At 41.9% G+C, this 26,480-nt stretch overlaps 1 protein-coding gene across 1 annotated transcript in view; it reads left to right on the forward strand.

Annotated features, from left to right (window-relative positions):
- The window catches only part of STUB1 (STIP1 homology and U-box containing protein 1), a 215,695-nt gene that overhangs the window by 87,124 nt on the left and 102,091 nt on the right, over positions 1-26,480 (forward strand). Inside the window, exon 4 of the mRNA XM_012377447.2 lies at positions 21,152-21,315. The gene's annotated coding sequence lies outside the window, so the exon portion shown is untranslated. The remainder of the gene's footprint in view (positions 1-21,151; positions 21,316-26,480) is intronic.

The following is a 26,480-nucleotide window of genomic DNA, read 5'->3' on the forward strand; positions in this document are numbered from 1 at the left end:
ATGGAATTCAGAGAGCTCGGTGCACATTTTTGTGACGTTGCCGCAGCAAACGTGACTTTGCGGTGGTCCGCGTCTGAATCGTTGAAATTGCATTTACGCCGGCGCGATTCAAAAGGGGGAGACAACGTGTTACTCTCGCTGTATGGTGGCACGTACGCACGTCGCAGCCCGCATGAACATGACAGAGTCCTACCGGTATAATCTACCATCGACGCAAAGTGCGAAACAATACCGCCGCACGCTGGACTTGCGTGACGCGAACTATCGTGACGTGCGGTGACGTGACGAACTGCGTGACATGCCACCGATGTTCGTTCGCGGGATATCCTCGCTTCAAGCGTTTTTGCCGAGATTTATAATCGAAACACACGCAATGATCGGATATTCTCTTTTTCGTCCATTCTCCTCTATTTGTTGCCCGTATTTTTCATATTTTCTCGTGAAAAAAAGAAAACAAAGTTAACTCTGTTGCATTTTATCATCGTCGTACAAGCGTTGATCGGCAACATTTTCTATAGTTCGAGAAACGTCGCTTACTTTATTTATTCTCCGCATAAAAAAATCTTAGTTGATTATATTTTTTTTTTTTTTGCTTTCGTCGTGCATTTTTATTTGCTCAGCAGGACTTTTCTCAGAGTACAATAAATTTCTTTGTCCCCCTCCCGCCCCCCTCATTCTCCCGCATCTCCCGCTGCGCCTCTCTTTTCCACCGCCGAGATTTCGCTGAGCGCGGCACTTTGTTGGTTCACCTCGCACTTCCGCGCGATACTGCTTAATGCGTCGACAGGATAATTCAAGAGCTTACACATCTGCGGCACTATAACAAGTTCCCAGAACGAAAGTTTCGCGCGATAAAGTTAAGGAGAAATTACTTAGCCGCATTAAATCGCTTTAGCCCGCGGGATGATGGATATTCGGGGCGGATGCGCACTCTTTCTTTCTCTACCTCGGAAATAACGTACGATGCATAACAAGAGGCTGTTGGGACAGGGATTTGTTGCATCGGCTACACGCATTGTGTGCATAAAGCGGTATTACGCGGGGCGCGGAGTAACCTGTTGCAGATTGATGAAGTTGCCGCGGAAAACTGTGCGTCCCTAAATAAGATTATCTTTTCGTAATTAATGCTCGATTCTTCATAACCGTGCTTCATCTTTGTGATTCTACCGGAGTTTGCGTTATTAAATTACGGAAGATTTATTTCAGAGCGAAATTAACCATCTCGTGTCTTTTAATTTCGACTGTTTATTTCATTCGGTTCGTTCTTGCCTTGCCTTTTTACCGAATAAAATTGTTCAGAATGCTCGCTATAAATTTTTCGCAAATAGTTTGCTGATAAAATACTTTTATCCGCGAATGTTTTTTTCAAGTACTTAATGATAATATGGTTTTTGTGTTGAATAATAACGTACGCCACCGCAGAATGCAACAATGTTCTGCAAACGCGTTCTTCCTACCCGCGTTCCATATTCCTGGCGAATAATACATAATGCGAACACTATAAATTGGAACGCGACACGACACGTTGACACAGGGATATAACATTGCGCTTACGCGAGGAAACATTTACTGTGCAATCCCGTAACTTTGTGATAACGGAGAATCCGAGCTTTGCCTCCGCGGCATCAAAAATGTGCCAGCGTATCACATGTAGTGTAATCTCCTATTCTTTCTTCTTTTTTTTTATCGTTCTCTTCGTCGTCATATCATGGTCTTTCCAGATGTGCATCGTCATATTAAGCAAGCTTGCAAGAAATCTCTCATCTCTCATAATTCCAAAAAATTTTTTTTATCCGTACCACGAAAATTTGTATAATGATCAAGTCACGTTGATCTTTTATTCAGGCGCGCTTTATTATTCAAGTGAACCTCTAAAAAATTTCATCACTATCAATAGCGTCTCGTAAAAATTTACAGCATTTTGCGGGAGGATTATTATTTTACAAATAAGTAACTCGTATGTATTATATGTCGAGAAAGTCGTCATAAAATTGCAAACGTATGCCAATTCTGTTTCGTGGCTCTATCGCCCCCCCCCCCCCTCCCCGTGGGTCTTTATGGACGATCGTCTGTTCGGTGAAGGGTGCGCATATATTTCCTTGTTTAGATTACGAGAGAATCGCGAAATAGAAAAACCGCGGGGTTGTGAGAACGCGTCTTGAATAGAGACCGTGCGCCGGGGCGAACCGAAGACGACGGCGGTCGGAGGAGTGTAAGTTTGCACGCTCGGCATGCTGCGCTCGCGGCGGGGCGTGTGTGGCGGGATTAGACGCTTAAGCCGGACACATACGGGAATCGTAGAGGGCAAGGGGGACCGGGAGATGCTCCTGACGAAGTTTATTTATAAAGGGGGAAGTTCTCGGGGCCAAGCACAACGCGCGCCGCAGTCACGTTAAGCTCTTTGGCCGGATAAACTTTCCAGACTCTCGGCATCGCCATCGATTGTGGCCCCGCGCCAGGACCTCCTTATCCTACATAATATTTTACGAGCGTGTACCTTGTTTTGTGTTCTCGCACGAAGGTGGGGCGGGAATGAGGCATCGTGCGAGTGTGGCCGAATAGCGAGCGCGGAAGAAATGGGCAAGTGCACAGAATACGGAACGCGTATCGCTTTTTTCTCTTCCGGGCTTTTCTCTCATGGCGTCTAAATATAAAATTATACGAATAATTGAAAGAATGGTTTTTTGTTTAATCGAAAACGCGACAACTTAATACGATAAAATGAAAAAATATATCTGTACACATGCGAATTTCATTTTTGCTTTTGATAAGCTTGAAAAGTACCAAAGAATCGCCTAGTAAAAGCATAATTTTGCAAGCAAAATTCGTCAAAAGTAAAAACAATATTGTGCTTGTAATAAAAGTTTTTATTAATTCTACGATAAAAAGAAGTTTCATTATACAGACGCTATTTGGGAAATTATTTCGAGCGTGTGCGAATTTCAACGTCGAGTGTGAAACTTTCAAGTATCGCGAAGCAAAGCGCACTACAAATTCTTGACAAAGCTGGTTATAAAATGTAACATTTATTGCAATAATTATTTTATTCGTAATGTCGTATATCAATATCTTTTCAAACGTACTTTATAAATGTTAAATTTTATTCGACGAATTTGAAGGAATTACGGTCGAATTAATTAATACAAAAGGTGTAAAAAGTTACGAAATTAGTCGCTTCCAAACGCTCAACTTGCAAATAATGAACAGCGTTCGCGAAAATGTAGCACAATATCCGTAACACCTTAGTCGAAATCCCTTCCGTAAAGCGACGACGCTTTACGACGCGACATCGACGTAAGCTCCGCGGATTTTACTGTCGCAGGAAGTCTCGGCATCCGACCGCTCGTCCTTGGAAACGTCCAAAGTGTCATGACCAACCGTAAACGAGGCTATCGCAATATAGCCCAGCCTGCAAACGCGGTTATTCGCGCCGCTCTGAAGGATAATCGCGAAAGATTCGTTTGTTTGGTATTAACGTATAAGCGCCAAAGTCAACTCAGATTTATCTCTCGGTCGACCTCCAAAGAGAAATAGCAAATTTCAAGTGAAATCTTTAAACGTAATTCCAAATATAAGCCCCCTGTTTGTATTTTTTAACAATGAGGTTGATTGAATAATTTAATAAATTTATTTAAAAAATAATTTAGGCTAAATTTTTTGATTAAGAAAAAGGATAAATATTCTAAATTTGGTCAATTCTTTCAATCAATCGGCGCACATCTGTTGCTTTTAATAGAGCCCGACTGGTTTTAAATAACTGGTTTTAATCTCAAGTAACTTCGAATACATAGGAATTGTAGTATTAAATTCAGAGCTGCAATTTCGAGATGAAAATGTCATAGCGCGCTAGGACGTACTTCCGCCTCACGAATTTCCAAATTTTGTTTTATGAGAGAAAACGTGCGTGGACTAAGTAAGTTGAAGTGTGTAATAGTGAGAGCACCACATTCTAACATAAGTGTATTAATTAATCTTCCACTAATCCCGCTAAGTATACATCACTTCGAAACTTCCTGACAATCCGGGGCCGGGTTTATGTTTACTGAAAGATTACGCACAGTAGGATGGTAATTGCTTTAATACCGTTTTACATGGCAAAGCCAGCCTCACACTGCGACTAACGCGATATGGCAGTAGAATGAGGCAATAAATTAGATACGACAGGGTTCGTCTAGAACGCGAATAGCATTCATTACAGAGACTATATAGATGTACTTCTAAGTGATAAATTATAGTAACGCCAAGTGTAGATCGGTATTTTATCAGTATATAAGCCGCATAATATATAATCAGTTATTATAACTCGAGTGAACGCAGAAACAAGGTTTCCACCTTTACGAAAATAATATTTTCGCGGTCCTCCATCGTTCATATTGCAGCGCTAGTTAAGAATTTAATATTCGTAAGGATTAATAATTGACAAATCGTGGAGATATTATGAAAAATTTCAGAAGAAATAAGATTATCTAATGTGAGCTACAAAATTTTATTGTAATATCGATGGAAAACAATGATCGAAGTTTATTATTAGATTGACTCTTATTTTTGACTTACCGTTTCGGCGCGCAATTTTTTATTCTCCGAAAATTCCAAATGATCCACTAAACAGGGACTGTCATCATGAACTTCACTCGAGGACGTCCACAGCTGGAATTCGGGAAGCAAACCGAGAGGAAGCCGTTTCGTGCCGCGTTTATGTCACTGCAGGCTGTGCAACCGGTTGGATGCAAATGCGGATGTTAATTCGTGCTATTCGGCACGGAAGAACATTGGCTCATATTGACACGATCCTTGCTTCGAATGTTGCATTCAACCAATTTACATTGGAGTTTCTTACATCCGCGGCAAAATTAACATTTTGATGAACGTGAAATGTTGGAAAAAGATGTTGCTAAGTTTTATTTCACATTTTACTCTCGAAGCGCGAAAAGATATATCGGAAAAAGATCAGGCTACGGAAATGTTCAGTTATTTAGATTTTTCTATATAAAATTTCTATATAAGCGGACAGCGCGGAAGAACGAATAAATATTTCGGAGATAATACATGCATGATGGCGCGGGATATTCTGACATGAGTCTTCGGCCGGCGTGAAATGGAAACGTCAGTCAGTTGTCAAAGGCGAAATCCTTCTTGCCGCGAGGCTCTTACCGAAATAATATCGCATTGATTAGATCAGCGGGATTGACACGTAATCGTTCGCGTAAAGTGCAGTCCATATTTTCAGCGAATAAATCGAATTTCACAAATGTGTGATAATATCTTCAGGGCGTTTAGTAAACAAAAATGGATTTTCGAAAACCGATTGCCTTTTTATACAGATTTGGATGTCAAAGCGTTTATCGTTTCAATTTATTTTATACAACTCAATTATTCTCTCTTGCAAATAATATTGTTGTTATAAACAATTTAAACCCATCAAGGATCAATAAAGAGACAAAAAAATGCAATAGATGCCGACTTTGTTCTCATCGTTATTCGATAACTTTGGAAAATTGAAACTATATCTTCTCTTAATAAAACCGATATGTCGATATATCGAATTGTAATTTTCAAATTGTAAACAGCTTCGTATTGATTACAGAATTCGGATGAAATTTGGTGAATAACTTTTCATGGGAAACTTTGTGTACAAACGCGAAGTATTTAAACGCAACTTCAAAAAAAAAAAAGGCAGATCACAGAACGAAACACGCACGCGCTAAAGTTTTCTTCGGAGCGTTAACTTTGTATCTGTCGGAAAATCCATTGTGCGGTTTTGAATTAAAACTTTTTAACCGCGATGCTTTTCGGACGGTTGAAAACCGCTCTCCGAGGAGGTACGTTGCGATTCAAATCAGGTAGGCGAGCGAGATCCGGGATCGTCCGTCGGCTTAGTAATACCGGGCGGTCGCCAAGCATGCCGGAAGTTCCGTTCGACGGTGAGAGAAGAATATCCGTCGCGCGCGATCGAAAACGCTATTCTCTCGCGCGCGCGAAGCGGCCTCGCCATCGTTATTGTCTCGATATTCATTGTCGCCGTATTGTCGAGCGACGATAAATTAGAGACGTCCGCAAACGATCGCGGTGATCGCATAAAGAATGCTGAATGTATGATGCGTGGAACGTGACGCGCGGACGGAAAAATAAGAAAGCATCTACGGCCGTTCAGTGATACTACGGTGATTTATAACGTTAACAGTCCGCCCGGAAGTTCCGCAGCGTCCGAGAAGATTCATCGCGTGCGCCAGCGAACGGTACCTAGATTATTATTGGATTTATGAGACAAAGGATTAAAATAGAGATAACTGAAATTGAACACGAAAATTATTAATGTGACACATAATATCGCAATTCTATAAATTTTTAGAATTTAAAAAAACTTGAGATCAGCGTGAAAATTAACATTTTCCACCTGATTGGACTTTAGCACACTCAAAAAAATATTTTGCTGATGTAGTTAGATTTCCAGATATCGCAACAAGAATGTATCGCTATTTTTCGTATTTGTGAAAACATTGTTTGTCACATATAGAATTTATAGCAGTAATGTTCTAGCAATAGCTTCTGAAAAATTTAGGTACCATTGCTAAATGTTATTCATTGCATGATCTAACACGTGATTAATCTTATATAGATAGGCGCTTTAGAGAAACTTTCTTTTTAAAGTTCACAAAAAATACAGATATATATTCTGTTTCTGTCATCTAAACTGATTAAGTAATTACATATGTAATATCACAACAGTTGCTAATCATTTATCTGTTTTAGTTAATTTTTTACACCTAGAAAATTTTAGCTATTATTGCAAGATCATTTTTTTGAGTGATAAAAGTATAAAAATTTCTATACAAAAAAAAAAGTACGAATACCGCCGGACATATGTTCAATATTTCAACAAATTATTGCAATATATTATAATTTACAATATATTATCAGTGTAAAAGTTCCATCTATATTTGGATCTTCAATAAATAATGTATCAATATTCTAAAATATTATAAGCATACTAGATTGTATTATTTAATCATTTTAAGCTTATTTAAAAATTTTTCGATAACGAATTTAATGATATCTCTAAAATAACTCTAGCACGTAACAGATTATATCATTTTAATGTTATCCCTATTTAAAAATTCCTCAACTATAAAATTAATGTTGTATCTAAGGGATTACAAGTAAAAAATTATATCATTTTATTATTTTAACGTTACGCTTATTTAAAAATTTCACGAATCTTTTACGAATTTAATGTTATGATTTACGTTATAAATGAGCTTTTGGCACATAGATTTGCACGTGGAAATAACGCATATTTGGAGATTTATGTAATTATTCAAACATAATTTGAGATTGATTATATATTCACACAGATACATAAAGCATGTGATAATAATTATAACATTTATAATATATATACATAAAAATATATATATATATATATAAGAAACCCATGTTTTATTTAATTACGTTACACAACTATTTATTACGCTTCCTAAAATAGAAGAAAAAAAGATATGTTTAATTATCAAGTTAAATAAGCAGAATTACGATTTGTTCTTATTTGATAAGAGTGATCGGAATTAATTTAACTTTCCGGCCGATTTTTGCGGTCAATGTATTTTATTATAAAAATTTATATTTGTTATCTACTTTCTTATTTATCTAAATATTTTCTATGTTACAAAAATGGAAAAATGCTTTTTACTCACAAACAATAAAAGACAGTAAATTATAGCAAATTTGAAATATTAAATAATTGTCTATTTTAATATATATACTAGTGTTTAAATCTAAGACCTTGAAAACTGTAGCTATGAAGTAATTAACAACAGAATAAAATATAAAAATCACACCAATAATTTGGAGTATATTGCACTACAAAACAAAAGAAATGACGATAATGGCGATGGTGGCGTATTTAAAATATAAGAGAGATGAAAAAACAGGCATGTAAGGATTTATATTTCTGCAATGTATATATATCAAGTGCCATATTATATTTTATATATTTTACATATCAATAAATTAGAAAAATGCTCATATTTTATCGATGCAGTCTGTAATATAGATCATAATATTAATTATATTGACTATAATCTCCATTAATTTTTTGTACATTATTTCCCAAAACATTATTTATCTGCGTAACGAACGAAATGTAATGCTTCTCTCTGCTCTTTTACTCTCCACCATATCATTGTTCTCGCTCTCTCTCGCTCTCTCTCGCTCTCTCCCTCCCACTCTCTTTCTATCACACGCGAAAGCGTTCTTACTCTCTCAAAATCGTTTACAATACATATTTTGCATCGGATCCTACCGCTTGTCTTGATAACTAGTTAGGTAGGTAGGTAGGTTTGAAGGCTGTCAGTATTTACATACAAACAGAAAAACTGTACGTCTCTTTCCTCGATCTCCTCTATTAGACACTTTTCAACGAAGTAATGCTCGCATCATGTTCAGTTAAATACGTTCTATCATACAGATCAGATCACAATGAGTTTTGAAGAGCGAATTCAAAAAAAGCACCCCTGGGTAGAGAAATGTTTTACTAAAACGGTCAATTTTCGAGTACAGTGTCTAGAACCATCATGCAAAGAGATTTTAAAATACGTGAACTTTACAAAATATTCTGAATTTAAGAAGCACATATTTGAGGCGCATTTAGATTGTTATCATCATGAAGAGAATGAGAAGGATAACATGGAGTGGAAATATTTTAGACTAACAACAAAAAAAGACAAAGCATGTATTATATGTGATATTTGCCCAAAGAATTTTTCACAAAATGAAAATTTATCGGAACACGTAAAAAAGCATTCAAAACTAGAACGAGATTTAGGACGTCAAAATGAAACTTGGGGTTGGAAATATTTGAGAAAAAGTAGAGATTTTTCTGCTACATGTAAGCTTTGTAAAAATGATACAAAAAGAGAATTTATTGTAGACATTAGTAAAATGAAACAGCACATCTTAAAAGAACATGAAGAAAAGAGCCACTTAATAGAGGAACGATATAAACAAACTTGGGAATTTCAAATTGAAAACAACTATTGGTTGAATAAATGTTATAGAAAGCCTGTGCATTTTCTAACAGAATGTAAATTTTGCAACGAAGAACTTGCGTATGTCCAGACTAGATCCATTCAGAATCATATGAAGAATAAACATGAAGTAATTCACGACGCTGAAGACACTAAAATGAAGGCACGTAGCGTAACCTGGCAATATTTAAGGTTTACGAAACCAGATTCAACAGATGAAGTACAATGTATGAGATGTGATAAAACGATGCCACGTGACGAAGCAGAAAATCATGTAGAAAAATATTTTACAGGCGGTCTAGAACCAGGTAAATATAAAAATTGGACTTTCAAATACGCAAGACAAAACACAGATAATGTGACATGTACGATTTGTGGAGAAAATGTAACCCTGACGGCGAAAATTTATGAATTAAAACTTCATGTAAGTAATGTACATGAAGAAATATGGGATGCAATAAAACAAGAAGACTTATTGTGGAGTCGTGAAATTACATGGAACACACATTACATTGTATACACATGGTGGAAAAAATGTTATATAAATGCTGAAAATTTTCGAGCACAATGTAAATTTTGCGAACACAAAATACCATATATCACACATACACAATTTTTGGAACACATGAAGAACAAGCATAGTGCTCTTCACTCGCTTGAAGAAGAAAAAAATACACCTGATATCTTCGACGAATTTCAGTGGAATTATATAAGGTACATAAATGATTTAAAATTAGATAAAACAAATCTAGAATGCATCATATGTCAAAAAAAACTACCTCACATACATGATTTTTCACATGAACTGAAATTTGTTTCTCATTGGGCACTTAAATACGTGAAACAGAATGTAAAAGTTGCAAGTTGTATTTTATGTAAAAATAAAGTAAACTTTGAATGGACCCCGGAAAATTTAGAAAACCACATAACATCTACACATCCAGAGGAACGGGAAAAAATACGTCAAATACATTTGACACAAATGACAGTACACGACCAAGCTAAACCGTCGACAAGCTACGCAAGTTGAAAGAAAAACGATCGTAAGTTTTAATCATATTTTATTAATTATGATTGATTAGTAATATTTGTCATAAAACTTTATTCTTGTAGTTGTGTACTCAATCAAACTATGATAAAAACAACAAAAATCAAATAATTAATATTTGCTTTAATATATTACAAATGTTTATACAGATTTATCTACATTGGACAATGGAAATGATGGTAGCGACGTTTTTAAGTAGCATCTCATGACCAGCAATAACGACAGTCTTGACTTGGACCTGAGTGATTTGAACTACATGAAGACATTAACGTATAATTTGATTTATTTGTCGCATATCGGTTTTGTGTTTATAAATGTATAACATTGGTAAATTTAAATACATATATATTTATAAATTTATAATTTAACAGAATTGTTTAAAATTATATATTATGTATATAATTATAGTCTTATTATATATTATATGTTATTATATATTATATTATATTATATATTATAATATAATTATATATTATATATTATATTATATGTATATAATTATAGTCTAATTATATAAAATATAGTTATTACTTTAAAACATAATATTCTTTAAATAATGCTTTAAAATCAAATACTGTGTTACTACATTTATAAAAACTAAACCGAGTTCATGAATACAACAAATTTTATCTCTAATGACGAATCTTCGAGTGACGTACTCAGTACATACATAAAATGACAAACAAATAATTAGTACTTGTTCGAAATATATGTTAGAAATGTTTATGTAAATTTTATCGAATCGCATTCTGCAGCTTAAAACAGATATGTCTACGTCTTTCACTCAGTATTTGAAGAAAGAAACTATTGGTTATATATTTTGCAATTAAACATAACAATATAACTTTTTTGTACAGTATTATCGTGAAAAAAGTAAACGTTAGAACATTTCGCAAATCTGTAACAACTGTCTTAAGAAAGAACTGGAGGATTATATATGTCGCAGCTGGACATAGATGTATTGTTTTCTTGTGCACAAGAAGACACTATTTCTCAAATCCATGTACGAAATGTATATTCTTTTAGTTCTTTTTTACAATGCTTGTGTTAATATCTTTAGAAAAGTTCGCACGTCTACATTTTATATGACTTTATGAAATAATTTTGAATAATCCTGTAAAAAGTGAAAGTTCGAATATGCGCAAGAAACAAACATAATGTTCATATTATTAAAGATCATAACTAAAGAGAGATTGTGACAATTTTGTACAAAATAACCGAATATTCGAACAAATGTATGTTTTGTGACAATAAATATCGTCACGTTAAATTTTTTAATATTTGTAAACATGTAGGAAAAAGCATAAAAAACATCACTCAAAAAAATATTTCGCTGATGTAGTTAGATTTCTAGATATCGCAACAAGAATGTATCGCTATTTTTCGTATCTGTGAAAACATTGTTTGTCACATATAGAATTTATAGCAGTAATGTTCTAGCAATAGCTTCTGAAAAATTTAGGTACCATTGCTAAATGTTATTCATTGCATGATCTAACACGTGATTGATCTTATATAGATAGGCGCTTTAGAGAAACTTTCTTTTTAAAGTTCACAAACAATACAGATATATATTCTGTTTCTGTCATCTAAACTGATTAAGTAATTACGTATGCAATATCACAACAGTTGCTAATCATTTATCTGTTTTAGTTAATTTTTTACACCTAGAAAATTTTAGCTATTATTGCAAGATTATTTTTTTGAGTGCAGTTATTCCGCTTTACTTTTTTAATGGGACAAACTCGACACTTTATAAGTTCAGAAAAATTTGCACTTTTTGCATAATGCATAGCAAGTTGTGTCGCCGTTGTTTAACAACAATGAAAGTTAATTCCATATTGCGCGCGTTAAGTTACTCGTAACTTATACACGGTTCGGCAATGTTTTATATTAATGAATCATAAGAAAGATTTTTAAATGAATGCGAAGAGTTCTTGAAAAGTTCAAACGAGCTTTAGTATCTTCCAATATACTTTCAATATTTATAAATTCAAGGAAAATATCTTTCGTATCGCGCGATATGCAAAATAGAGCACGATAATTTGGTTAATGGAACGATCCAATGTATCACGCACACAGCGGAACCTATTAGAGGGCCATATCACTGGCTCCACGTACCGACGGTATCTCCAGCGGCGGATAATACAGCGAATTTGATAACGCAGCCCGGCTAGATAGGAGAAATCAATTTATTTCGTCCGGCGAGAGAGCGCCGTAGGAAGAAAACATTCTTTTCGGAGCGCCGCGCCGCTGGAATACTACTCTCGCTATGTCTATGTGCGGGCTCTCGCGATGCGGCGGCGTTGCACACAATGCAACATCGTATTTAATTTCGTCGTCGTCGTCGTCGTCGTTCTCGTCGTCGTCTTCGGCATCCATCGCCGCTGAAATTGCGACGCGCTGTTTGCCGTGGGCCCAGCCGTCGACAGTTGTTGATTTATCGCGACCGAACAACCGAACCGTTAACGCCTGCCTCGACACGAAGCATCCCCCGTCGTCATTCTCTCCCTCTGTCCCTCTCTTTCTCACTCTCGATCGACCCCGCGGCGTCGTCACCATCGAATTCGCTGCGAAGTGGATTTATCGTTGTTACTGTAACATCGGATGCTTTTTACCCGCGGCACGAAGGGTTTCTAAATGAGGTTACGAGTGCCTCCGACAATGCCGGAATCGGGACTACGCGTCTACGCGTATGCTCGCGCGCAACCGCCCGTTAGGGAAATAATTTTTCGTTTGGGAGGCAACTTGGAAAATGATTGGTTCCGGTGAAATGACAGCGGATGGCGTGCCATGTTGAAAGGACGCTACGTTTTTAAACACTTGATTTTTGAAAAATTTTCAACGCAAAAGTCGTACAGTTTATGTATCGAGATACGCTGTAATATCTCTAAACTTTCAACGCTTCGGCTTCTTAATCTTGTTTATACGTGATGGCCTCTTTGATCGAGGAGTATAATAGGTGGCTTAATCAGTATATTAAACGGGGGTTCCGCATATAGGAGATATAATCTATTCGATGCGAGGGACCATAATGCCGCGCGGTCTATCTTGTCGCCCGAAATAGCCGCTGAGAAAATCTGTTCAGAGACCATTGTCGAGTTAACATGCCGCCGCAGTGTCAAACTATCAGAGCGGAACGCGCTACATGATGCAAACGTCGTGCCGAGCTCAATCAAGATTTAATGAAATTATATCCCGGGTCTCGGAGAAACGGCCGCATTTCGCCCACCGAATTATCTCGGCCGTTGCAAAATTAGTAATTACGAGTGACACTGGAAGGACGACGTTTCGGGAATGTCCGTGGATCATTAGTGGACGTATGTGACATCCGGGTCGAAAGACGAGAACGAGTGAATTCGATGCTCGAGTCGGTTCTGAAAATCCCAGGAAGAGAGAAGAGCGGCTCACTCGCTTGCCGGTGACAAATGAAGCGTGGGAAACGCGAGTACGTCAACGGCGATCTTCAAGTCAGCCATTTATTACACCGAGCGGCGTAAGTTGCGATGAGAATAATGGCCGGCGGCGAGTGAAAGGCAAGATCTGCACAAAAGCGATCTATTCAAGTTCAAAAATTTTATCGCTGCACTTTTTTCACCCCTCGCGACGCCGTCTGCCGGCGGTTTCACGGCTTTAAGAGATAACGCCGGACGGCATCGCGGGGTTCTGCGCCGGTTATCGCACGGTCGCGCCGCCGATGGATCTCGCTGGAGAATACTTTTCGGCGAATTAAGCTTTATCGGCGAAAAGTATAAAATAACGGCGTAACGTTGCAAACAGAGCGGAACAATTCTACACGAAGCTCCGCTATCGCGTCGAGAAATTTGTTCTATTTTGTGTGACCGGCGTGGATCCGGTGATATGGCCGGCGGTCGGTGATACATAGCGCTTCCGTCGGGGCCATTTCGTTTCAGCACGCGTATCGCGTGCAATCGCTACTTTCGTCGTGCCGGACTGGTGTGTGTGCGCGCGCGCGCGTGTGTGTACGTGTGCGCGCACCGGCTTCCTGTACGTGTATACGTACATATCGCAAGTATATATACCTCCACGTGTGTCCGTACGTATATACATCATGGGCGAGTTTCAGGTTTCAGCAGCTGACACGTTCCTTCGACGCTCGCGATCCAGAGGCAATTACTTCGGAAGCATGGCCGACACGCGTGGTCCATTATATTCGACCCGATTTCGATGCGGAATTTTTATTTTGTCGTGCGCGCAAGATGCTCGCGAACAATACCGCGACCGATGCACACGGGGGAAGCTTTTATGAAAGATGTGGCCGTTTAATTCGAGGGAATTTTTATGGCGACCGACTCTTTCGCTCCGCTGTGCATCGCGTAATGCATTTCTGACAAGTGATCTCAAAATTTTTGCATACGAGCTCTGATTGTAACGTGGAATGAAAATATCCTTTCGACAAAAGTGTCGATATTTTAATGGCGTCTTAGCGACACAATATTTCATACACTTGGGAACGTCTGCTTGAATGGGGATATCGACTTTGAGAATATTATGGTAAACGAAAGTTATCGTAAAAATATGGAAGCGAGAAGAACGATGTCGCGCCACATAAAACCATCGCGGATGAAGGGCGCATTCTCTCGAATCTTCTTATTGCCATTCTAATAGCCAAATTATATCAGACCCGATAAGGTATTTTCATTTTGCCGGTCTCTCCGAGATTACTGTTGAAATATCGAATTTTTAAAGCTCCCCGATCGAGAGTAATAAGTGTCGCCGCGGCTCTCGATATCGGCGTCCTGACAAATCCATCGGAGTTCGGTCACCGGACCGACGACCCGCCACGAAAAGGCTCAAAAAACGAAGGGCACGAGTGCAATTTCTCGCGGCAGCAATTTCGCGCGAAACGGCCAATGCGCCGCCGGTTCGATTGGATTCTTTCGATCCGAAATCAAGTGGCCGGACTTCGTAATCGCTTCTCGGCGCGGCGCCGGAAGGCATTACTCCGTGTAGCCGACATGGGAAGGCGCCGAATCGCGCTTCCGGTCACCGCGCGTTGTCCGAAACATCCTCGTGTTTTCCCCCGACCCGTTTTCTCTCTCCCTTTCTCTCTCGTTGTAAACAGGGACGCGCGCAACTGGGATATGTGATAATAACAGAAAATTGACAATTCAAAGTTTCTGGGAAAACGCTCGAGCGGAACGCGTTGGCGTTTCTCTCGTTTCATTTCTAGTCGCCCGCGTTTCGTGGTTGTCTCTTCACAGAGATGGCAGAATCATATATAAAGATAACGCCACTGATCCGCCGCTGTCAACTGTGCGCTAGTCAAGCTGGAAAGTGCGTGCTCTGGAGAGAGCGCGCGATAGCGAGAGATAAACGGAAAGAGAGAGTAAGAGAGTGGAAAAAAAAGAGAGAAGGGGCTGTTGGGGAGTATGCGGGCGCGGAGATCACCGGTGATGGTGGTGGCTCTCGAAGCGAGGTTCCATTGAATTTGTCGGCGAATAAATAGACATTGTATATAACGTTGCCCGCCCTTTTTGCGTCGGATGGCGACGGCGGCGGCGGCGGTGGGGGCAGTTGGTCGGTGTCGACGGACCGCGAAATCCGCGCCGGCCGGCGCTGCGATGCGCGAAACGATCGAGAAATACAATCCGGGGATATAAACGCCGAGGGGGAGAGAGAGAGGGAGAGAGGAAGGGTTGCGCGCGAACAGGGCCGCGGTTTTCTCTCGCTGACCCGCCCATGTGTCTGCCTGTTCCCCCCCCGTCGTTTTCGCCCTGTCGAAACTTTTCGGGATACGCTGCCCCGAGATACCCCGATTTTTGACGGAACGCAGCGAGACCGAGCGATTTAACGTTTTAACGAGCTTTTTTCAAGAACGAATTCTATTACAGTCCCGTGGCGCAGATATTCGGCCGCGAATAGCGCGCGTGATTGAGTCTATGCAATTATCGAACTCGCCCGGGTATCGTAAGGGGATTCCGCGACGCGGAAAACAGATTTTCCGAAAGCAGCGCTCCACGCCGCTGCGATACGGTTACTTGCATATTCGACGCTACCGAAGTTAGCGATGCAAACATAATTAAGACTAATACAACGGAATGATGGAAAAAATCAGCGGTGGAGTCTCGCTTCTTTAACGAACGTTACATACAGAGAGAGCACGTGCGTCGCGCTGAATCGGCGCTAACAATTCCGAGAGACACTTTCGTATAGTTTAGAACTGCGATAGTTGGAACTTACGTATTACGAGAGAAGTCTTATTGACCGAAACGAGCAGCGACGGGCGTAATGACGCGACATTAACATCCGCTTTGATTAAGTATCCGCGATTTAATCGAATCGACCGGCACAAGTTTCCCGTCTCTCGGTTGCGCTCGTGAGAATTCGAACGTGGCCCGACTGCGCGAGTCGACGCCGCGATTCACGGTATTTCTCACAATTTACCTAATGGCACGTCGCTAGAATTCTGATGGCCATTATCATCTTCGTGAGGCCTCCCCCCCCCCCTCCACGGCTATTCGCCCGGTGCGAGCGCAAACCCCGTTCAACTTAACGCCGCGTCATAATTAGTAACTGCGTTTAGCGCGCTGCATATTACGAAGAGCCGAAAGAACGAGCGGCGCGAAAAGTTCGAGCGAAAGAACAACGAAATAATAGTGTGCGGAGTGAAAACGTCGAGTGCTTCGCGACGGAATCCAAGTCGCGACTCTCGACGAAACTCGTTCTTTCTTTCGCGCGACGGAGAACGTTTCGATCTCCGAGCTGGGAATTAAAATTAATACACACTCTTGAAATATTTCTCCGCGCTGTCTATTGCAGATTCAATATTATTATTAACGAATAAAAATAAAATTCGATTTCGTACCAAGAGAGCGCGATACACCAAATATAACCCGTTTGATGACCTGCTTTCTGACCTAGAAAAAATTAAAAAAGCTGAAAATAACTTCGCAATATGAGTGAGAAATTTATTTGATGACGGAAAGCAGATACGTACTAGCCTGTGTAAGCCTTGTAATTGAATGCAGTTGATTACTGTGTTTGTTAGGCGAAATTAATTTAGATTCGCGAGATATCGCAACAGGTACACAATGGAATTATTTCTGCGCTATATTTTTACGATTGCATCGCAATCACGTATCTGCCGAATCTCGCGAACGTTGTCTACGTCGTCCATTACACGTATCTCGACATTCCATACAAATTGACGGTAAAAATAAAAATTATTCCACTCATTGGCCATCGGTAAATGGGTTTGGCGTATAGAGGCCGAAAATAACAATGTAACTCGCGTGATCAAGCGAATACCACACATATGCCGAACTTTTCTATTCGATACGGTACCCCACTTCTGTTAAATTATTCACTGCTGCTACTAGTGATAGGTTGGAATACGAAGTTTTATTTTTCACCCACGAGAATCAGGTCGAATTCATATCGGGAACTGTATGAGAATTTTGTCGAATGTTTTACTCCAAAATTTTTACAAAAGATTCACACTCTTTATTTCGTCTATTTGTAGGCCAGATGCTCGCTTCAAGAATAACGTAATGTAAATGGATATCAATTTGTTATAAAAAAAAATCTCAATAACGTCATGCAATATTCCTTGTTTCTCGCGAAGAAACCTATCGAATTTTGCTTTCAAAATAAAATTCGATATGGTAAGCGAAAAATAAAATAAAAGATATGTTTTTTTTTTTTTTTTTTTTTTTTTTCTATTTCGTGCAGAAGTCACTGTTTTCGTGCGGTTAGCAATTAGATTGCCGCGTTCGGCAATCAGGGAACGCTTGTACTCGAGGCTTATACCCGCGATTCGAGGTGTCGAATTTTCGAGGTAGGCTTTCGTTTTTCGCGGCCCTTCGGGGTTTTGCGGGCATATCCCACTTCGCAAACGGCCGCCGGCTCATATATTTTACGGCGGCGCGCAGTAACTAACAATTCGTAGTTTGCGGCCCGCCGCTATATTTTCGTCAGTTCATTCCCGCGGGGCACTCGAGAACCGCCGATTTATTGCCGGGCCCCCCCACCTCGTCCTCTCTTTCTCTCTCTCTCTCTCTCTCTCTTGCTTCGACGGCGTTTGGATGCTCGGCATTCTTAGTTAACGTGTGAAATTGCGATTATTCACGGATAATCGCGTTCGGAATGCGAGACGCAAAAACTACCCGTCACTCAATTCTGCGACGATTGCTGCTTGCGATTGTGAATTATTTGTTTTCGTTTAACAATGTATACACATGGTGTCAACATTCTGCGTTCACCTGTATACATACGTGGAAACACTGCAAATTTCAAATTACGAATAATCTCAATAACTCACTTGTATCAAAACAGGGTATGAAGGATTTTCATAAACATTCATAAACACATAATACATTAATCGGATTAAATATGCGGCATGCTATGTGGGATGAAAAACAAGGAATAGAAATGTACGTTCTAAAAGTAAGTCGTGTAAATTTGCACATTTCTATGAAAATGTTAGCTCGGTTCGACGATTCGGCAATCGTCAAGTTCCCCGCGAGCTGTATTAATCCGTCGCGGTGCAAGTTTCGGAACCGTCTCACCTCGAACTTTTCAATTATCGATGCAGCGGAGAGACAGTGCGACGTTCTCGAGAGTCGTCTCCAACTCCGCCGAAGGGAGCCTCCCATTTGACATGAAAAAACGTTGGATTATTTAGAAAAGAAGCTTTTATCGCGCCGTGGGGAAGATAAAGTCAGCGGGCGGGGCGGAACGGGGAAGCTCGTGATCGGCGCGGCCATAACATCCGTGCTCATTCTCTTGGGAGGCGAAGGTGTAAATTACGAGCTCGGCGCGTCTGACGGCGGCTCTCGCGGGCTTGAAGTATTTGTTGAACCGCAACGGCGTCGGCATCCGCGGCGGCAGCGTCTCTCTTTTATACGGCGCGCGCAGCGAAGACCGAGAACCTTTCGTGCCACGCGAACGACTGCCGGAATACTTGGGCATAATTTATGAGTAAAATAAACTCGCCAACGAGCCATGAATATCTTCGACGGCGTAAATTCCACGCTGCCTGCCGGCAGCGAGCGCGAGCGACGACTTGTCGTCGTTTTCGTTGGATGTAGTGCGGTAATGATGCGTTACGGCGCTAACACATTTTTACCGCGTCGCGACGCGATCAGTTTTTCTGCTTTAAAGGCAGAAATGTAAGCAATAATATCGACGTTTCTATAGTCGCCTTATGGCGACCATCGAAACGTGATAAGAGAGATTGATGCAGGTATAATAATTGTAACTTGTGTAAAACGAAGTATTGATCCTATTTATACGTATTGATCCTGTAACTTATACAATGTTCTTTAATTTATAAGCGGATTGGAAACATTGATACTTTTATATAAGCTTCCCTACAAAAGCAATGATATTGATTTCAGAAAAATTGCAACATTGCGCAGAAATATAATAACTTGCTCGCTTTTTTTAACCGCAGATAATAGTTTGTAAAAATTATTAGTTCAATATATATCATTTTTATCGATAAGAATTTCTATTTTTCATCGAAATTATTTCCTGCAGCATCTCGCCAATAATATTATTGTGTGAGAATTTAAAACAACAAACACACTGTCAGAAAGAGATCGACCTTACGATGTTTATAATTCTCGATGCAGCGTGTTTCGCAGCAACTCCTTCCGAATTTTAAGAACCAACACGACTTATACATCTCTTTGCGACGTCGCGGGAATAGTCGGTCATCGTGTAATTCGAGAAAGAAAACCGTGAAGAAAAATCAGATAGAGAGCAGCGCGGCCGGCGAATATGTAAGCGAGTACATTCATAAATTGCAGACGAACGAACGCGCCTTGCCGACCACTATCGGCCCCGGCCCCTTCGCTTCGGAAAGTGTTACGGCGTAATAGAAACCGGCGCGATAACGTTATCTGCCACCGTGTAACGCGCTCTGTCTGCGGCGGAGTGATTAATACGAGGCCGCCGCCGCCGCCGCTGCTGACGTCCATCCCGTTTCTCGATTCGCTGCCGCCGCCGCCGCCGCCGTCGAGTGCGGCCGATGGGAGAGAGAAGGAGACGTTTATTTCCAAAAAGGAGCAACGGAGAATTATCGGTAGGGGTCATAAATCCTCCGTTCCGGGGCGGCGTGGAACGGCGAAGCGAGGGCGAGAAACTAGCCGTGCCCTGCGAATTCTCTTGGGCACTTCTTGCGCGCGCGAGTGCTACACCTGGTGCTGAAAAATATTGGGGCGAATTAGCGCGCTAATTCGGGGCGTCTCTAATCGGCCTTCCTCGTAACGGAGATAATTGTTGGCGATAATTCGCAATGACGCGAAATTAATTTGGCGCGTTCGCGCTAATTGAATCGGTCACTGTATGTAAGACATGAGATTTTCTTACAAATGAAATAGAGAAATTAATCATGCGCTTTCTGGAAGGAATTCTTTTAGGAAAAATGCAAAGATGTATAGTGGTCAAAATTATTTTCAAGGCGCAAATGTTTCTTCAAATTTACTTCCAAACTTGTTCTTTTCTTATAAATAATTTGAATCGGAGATGATGAAGCAATTAAAATACGTCAAATTGTGCCGCTATTAACGGCACGGAACGATTCCCCTTGATCACTGCACTAATAGCAGAGCGAACGGAGGATAACGATAATCGCGTTGAATCACGGCGCGTGCTCGTTTGATTAGCCACCGTTTGATTCCTTCTTCCCCGGCGGGCGATCGTTACTAACCACGATCTAAACAACCATTCGATTCCCCCACGAATTGTCAACATGCAAACACATATGTGCCACGATGACGTATCCTTTGTTGATTAGCTCGCGGTTACGTCTATTCGTGGTTTAATCGATCGATGGGTCACTAATCTCAGAAAACTGATTGAGATACGGGGATATTTCTTCGTCAATTTCTTTTAAATACTCAAAATACACACGTCTTACATGAATGTGTGCTCGAATCTCTTTTTGTGCGAAATTGCGAAAAAATTTATCACAGTTTTATAAATCAAATAAATTGCGAAAAAATACATCAATTAATTTTATCGAATATAATCGGGATTCAGTCATAAATATTCATTCTCGTCATTCGTCCAAAATTAATCGAGGATATTCTTTTTTTTTTCACGTTTCTAGAACTACCGCTCGACTGTTTTCGACTTTTTGGTGGTGAAACACTCTTCTGCAGCAAAGCACTCGACAGGGATACGCTCCACCACCTCGTCCGCAAATGCAGCTGCCTACTCAAACTGTCCTCTCTCGTGCGCACGTGTGCAACCGGCTGCATCCGTAATGTGTAGGTAAGTACGTACGTGTATTTTCAGAGGGACTGGCGCGTGGAGTTTGGTCTGCGCTTGTTGAAAATCAATGCGACTCGCGCGCGAACGGTCGGCCGCGTCGCGCTACCGCCGCGCCGCACTTTACACGACCAAAAATCCGATCGCATGTTTTTCAGGCTCAACGAGATCGAATTAATGCGTGTTTGCGCGTCCCGCATTTATATTATTCTCCGCGATCGCAACAGACCGCGGCGACTCCACGAGCTTCTATTTTACGCGCCGCGGCGACGCTATTAAAGAAACATTTTTCTCCCGGCGTCGTGAAATTCTGATCGGGATTTTATTGGAATTTATCGTGAGTCTTGGGCAAGATTAAATGTAGATGATACGATATTAAATTCTTCTGCATGGATTTCATCGTCTACGGCTCGATATAATATGCCGCTGCGGATTCCGCATCGTTGCACATTGAAGATAACGAGAATTGTGTCCAGGATTGTCTTCAGCGAAAATAGGGTCGCGCGGAGTTTGTTTGAATATATGAATCTTTCATACGCGTTCGAATATGTGATTTTATCATGTATAGCTTATTCCGGCGAGATATCGATAAACACTTGTAGACACAATGTGTAGTCGTCTACCAGATCCGCCGTGTATACACACTCCGTTCTCTGTAGTGCCTTATGCTTTATACATTCGCAAAAAAGAAAAAAAAACTCTGGGTGATCGAAGCACACGGCTTCATCTTCGTTTCATACGATACAATCTGCTCCGAAATATTCTTTTATTACAACATTTTATGCTTTATCTTCGTTTGAAGACGTTTCTCAAATTTCGAGAGATAAAATCACACTTTCGCCGTGGCGGTAAATCAGAAAAATTCATTCGAAAAATTTGTTACCTTCCATTCGCGAGAAAAAAAATACGTAATATATAATAAAAAGATAAGATTGTGTGTCGGGAATTGAAGACCGAAAGTCGTAAATAATATCCGCGCGACATTAAATCTGACGGTGGGTTTTCAGCGCGGAAAATAGATTTTCGTGGCTGTGCGAAAAAGATACCGCCGGCTTGCCGTCCGACTGTGAAATTCATGAAAGAGTCGAAAAAGAACAGTCCGTGAGAGCGTTCAGTGACCCCCGCGCGGATACCGGCTCGTCCTCGCGCGGTGATGCATCATTATCAACGACGCCCGCGTCGGTTCCCGTGCGTCGGCGGGCCCGCGCACCGCGGGACGCCGTTCATCAAAGTAGCAGAAACAGAGAGCAGATACCGCGTACGCGGTATCTATTTCGCCACACGCGCACACGTCGGCGCAGCACGTCCGCAGCGTCCCGATCTCACCCGGCGCGGCGCGAGATCTTCGCGGATTGCGAAACGCAATCAAAAAGTTTTCGTGCCGCGCGGCGCGGCCGCGCTTCCGGCTAATATCCGCGCGGGCAATCGAGCAGAGATAGTTCCGCGGCAGGTGACAATTTCCAATCAGCGCGCGGAAATGACGCGGGTGCTATAATATTTCGCGGGGGCGACGGCCGCGTCCCTCTCTCTCTCTCTCTCTCTCTCTCTCTCTCTCTCTCTCTCCCTTTCTCTGCGAGAACGGGCCGTTCCCCTTCCCTGCTTTCTCGACGACATCGCTCGTCGTTATCAGACGTCTCAGACGGATATGAAATCCTCCGGACCGCGGCCGCAAAATGGGTATTCCAAGAGTAAATTATTCCCCCGGCGTCTCCAATGGCGGACGTTGCGTCACGGCACTCACACATACACACACACACACATACACTCTCTCTCTTTCTCCCTTTGCGGATATATTATATAATCTTAATCGGGCCGCGACGCGACGTGTCTGCGAACACGAGCGGAATCGCGATCGGACGCGCGGAGCTCTCGCGAACGCGAAAACGGCACCGTTATTCAATCGTTGAAGCGGCCCAGATAGCACCATGATCGAGCACGTACAACCTTTTTCCTCCGCTCGATCGTCCTCTCGCGCACCCATACACCGGGATGGTCTGACCAAGGTACGACCCAGAATCAATATCCCGAGTGTTAGAACTGATGGATTTATGACCGTGAAAAGCGCCCAGGTCGCTTCGTGAGTTTTGGTGTAAGAATTATCGGGGGAGATATTACGTCACGTCCGCGTGGTTCGGCGAGGGAAGCGGGCGGCGGATTTGAAGCCCGACTCGGAATTTGACGATCGAAATGTGTCACCGCGACGGCACGCGGCTTTCTTCTCGCGGTGTGCAAAATGAAATACGAAAAATTAGCGTCGAGCAATCCGCATTAATGATACATTTATCGAGAGATACAAGACATCGCGGCGCTTCGTATATCTCGTTAATTAAAAACCGATTTGCGCCATTCTTGTTGATTAACGGTAATTACCGTGAATCTATATTTGATGCTCTCCCGCGCTGAAAAGTGGACCGTTACTCGCGACAGTTATTATTTTAATTGAATACAATACTGGCTCGCATCAGAGTTGCATGAAATTGCCGATGTAATTTATGAAGAACGCATGGTTATTCTGCCCGCGAACGTCACAAAAGTGATGAAACCTACAAATTATCTTCTCAATTTTTTCCACGAACCGTCGGACAATTCGAACATTTCGAAATCGTTACGTCGTGCACGTCGAGCAACCAATTTTTCAAAATTCCAAGAAGAACGGAATTGACATTTTTTTTCCTACATCCATTTGAATACAAATAATTCTTTATTAGCCGTAGAAAAATTGTCAAAGCTCCGCGGACACCTGCAGAGCGCGTCAACGTTCATTAGCGCTTTCAGAAATGAAAAGCGACATTTCGCTGGTGGAAGCCGTAAAACGGGACGGCCATTGCAGTGCTTTCGAGACGCCGTCTAATATTACACTGACGTTAATCGTTCATTATCATCTTCAGGGATATCTCCGTCATCGACACGCCGTAAAAAGTCTCGCGCCGCACCTCGTCCTTCCCTCGTCCTTCCTCATTCTACTTCGGCTCTTTTCATGCTCAAATAACTGGATAGTTCTTCCTCCGTGCGTTCGTTCTCCTCTCTCTCTCTCTCTCTCTCTCTCTCTCTCTCTCTCTCTCTCTCTCTCTCTCTCTCTCTCTCTCTCTTTTCGCTCCCTTTATTTTCCTCTCTTCTCTCGCCGAAAGGAGGAAGGTACGCAAGGGTGCGAGCGATTACCGTCGGCAAAAGCGAGGAGGAACGGCGAAAGGGTCGGAGAGACGGGGCCGTCGAATAATTAAACCCGGTAATGTCTGAGCATTAGAGCAGATGATGACGTCATCAAACGCCCGGCCCTCGGCTTGCCAGTCCTCTCGCCCCTCTATCCGCCAAAATTTGCCCTCCGTGCGGCCCTCGACCTGCCTGTACGGAAGGGGCTCCACGATATTACCGTCATTACTCTTCCTTCACTCCTCTCCCCCCCCCCCTTCTCAACCGTTCCACTCTCGTCCCTTTTCCTCAGCTTTTTCGACTTAATATCCCCGAGTTAAAAACGTATGGGTTAAGGATAAAGTCGTTAGAAAATCTTATCTCTCGAGGATGGGCGTGACGATGTAATCTCGCCTGAATTCCAACGAGCGTGGGAAATTGAGAGTTCTGTTATTACGCCGTGAACGGCATCGACGATAATTTTCGGCGATCGTTGCGAAAACACCGATAGCGAATTGACGGGTGCACGAAGACCGGCTTAATCATCCTCGCATGAACGCGGCTAATCTACGTCGACACGTCACTTTGCATCCGCGGCGCCGGCCTCTCCCTCTTTCAGAAACGCGCCAATTTTAATACGCAGTCGAACACGCTGAACTCCTTCTTTTGGAATTTCATTCAGCAAATGACTTGATTCATACATCTTCGCGTCCGTAATTCATCGCTTATCATTCGCTAATGTGCTGCAGGAGCAACGCTCAACGGACGCGGGATGCTAAAACGAGCGGCAGAATCGCGTGATATACATATATATATTCTCGCTCCCGAGCAGTTTATTTCTCTCGAAAGAAGCGAAATTACTCTAATACACCTTTTTTTACGCGTCGCAGCGTGACGATGCACGTGGCGCGCGCGTAGTGTAACGGCACGAGGGGTCTCTCCAATCGGAGAGATTGAGACGGGGGGGGGGGAGAGAGAAAAAGAGGAAGAAACGGAGAGAGACGACGGATGGAAAGCGGAAGGAGAACGAGAGCGAACCTCACTCGGGGCTGTTAGGGAATAATTAATTCGGGCCTGACGCGCGCGATTGCCTTATGCACGGCTTCACGGTCATACCGTATGGTAATGCGCTTCAACCCGCGTGACATTTCGCCCTCCTCTAACCTACGAAGAGAGAGAGAGCGCAGCCGAGCGTTTTCGTGTTCCAGCAGCTTGGTCCGCGATCCGTGCAAATTACGGTCGAATCTCTCCGTACGAACGTAACGCCGCTCGAAAGTACAGCGACTGTCATGATTTACAGACGCCGCCGAATGGGAAGTGCTTCGATCCGTGTTACATTGCGCTCGCTGGTCTGCGTCAACGCTTATAAAAATAGTCTCCCCGACCCATTATCGGCCTTCACGGCGCGTGACGGTGATATTAATATCCTGATGCGCGCTACGAAAAATAGCTTACATATTTTATTAAGCTTGAATCCCATAACGATATCCGGAGGATAGGATGTTTCGGTTCGGAAAATGCCACGGCGGTATTCGGCGTTTCGTAATCAGAAGTTTCGTCGTGGTTTTAAGCCGTGTCGTGTCGAGTTACAAAAATAATTCCCCGTGACGAGAAGCATCTTGACGTTATGTGAATTATAAATTTTTACGTCATGTTGAGTCATATATTAGTGTTTTTGAAAAGATGGATAAAGAGTTTGATAAAGCTGCCTTTTCGAGGAAATCAGTAAAAGCTAAGGGAAACGCTTTTGCCGATATCACGAACGTCGACCGATGCGGACGAGAAAGTTGACTTCCGGTTAGGATTGTACAAATAAACTTCGGCAAATGTCACGGCGCGACGGCCGGCTCGATCGATCCGGCTTATTCGTCGGCGGCTTGATGTCGAGAAGTCAAAAGTCGTTGTACCGCGTCCGACCACACAAATTCCATTTCTCCTAATTACGTTTAACGCGCATTGTTGGCAATTAGTTCCGTTACGGGATCACGTCGGTTGTTTGCGGGCAATAATCGTCCCTCGTTAACCGCTAATTGCGGCCA

The sequence above is a fragment of the Linepithema humile genome, chromosome 6 (assembly GCF_040581485.1).
Source record: "Linepithema humile isolate Giens D197 chromosome 6, Lhum_UNIL_v1.0, whole genome shotgun sequence".
Taxonomy (NCBI): Eukaryota; Metazoa; Arthropoda; class Insecta; order Hymenoptera; family Formicidae; genus Linepithema; species Linepithema humile.